Source organism: Penaeus monodon, chromosome 30, assembly GCF_015228065.2.
Source record: "Penaeus monodon isolate SGIC_2016 chromosome 30, NSTDA_Pmon_1, whole genome shotgun sequence".
NCBI lineage: Eukaryota > Metazoa > Arthropoda > Malacostraca > Decapoda > Penaeidae > Penaeus > Penaeus monodon.
In genome coordinates this window covers 14,024,702-14,025,084 of record NC_051415.1, presented here as the reverse complement: position 1 = coordinate 14,025,084, position 383 = coordinate 14,024,702, and positions in this window count along the sequence as shown.

Sequence of the window (383 nt, the reverse complement as noted above, 5' to 3'; positions counted from 1 at the left end):
GTTGGCTACACTAACCTCTCTTAATAATATATTAGAGGATCGAGTCTAATGAACCAGATATTTGAAGCGTGTGTTTCGAAGATTAGGCGTTGCTTTGTCGACGTATTTTATACATGTTATTATGTTTTATTATCTAAAATATTATATAAGTGTTTTGCATTATTTTTCTCATTATGACTTAGATGGTGAATAACAACAAAACAATTTTGTCGTCATACTCAATAGCGTTTAATAAAGCAAATGATTAAACTGTCATCATTAGACATGGGTATAATGTAAAGCGAAATGCCTGATCTCTGGCGTCCGTGGTTTGTAATGGGGCGGGTGGGTTTGTAATGCTTCAAATGGAGATATAAATGCTTCAGATGTATTGGCAAATGCTT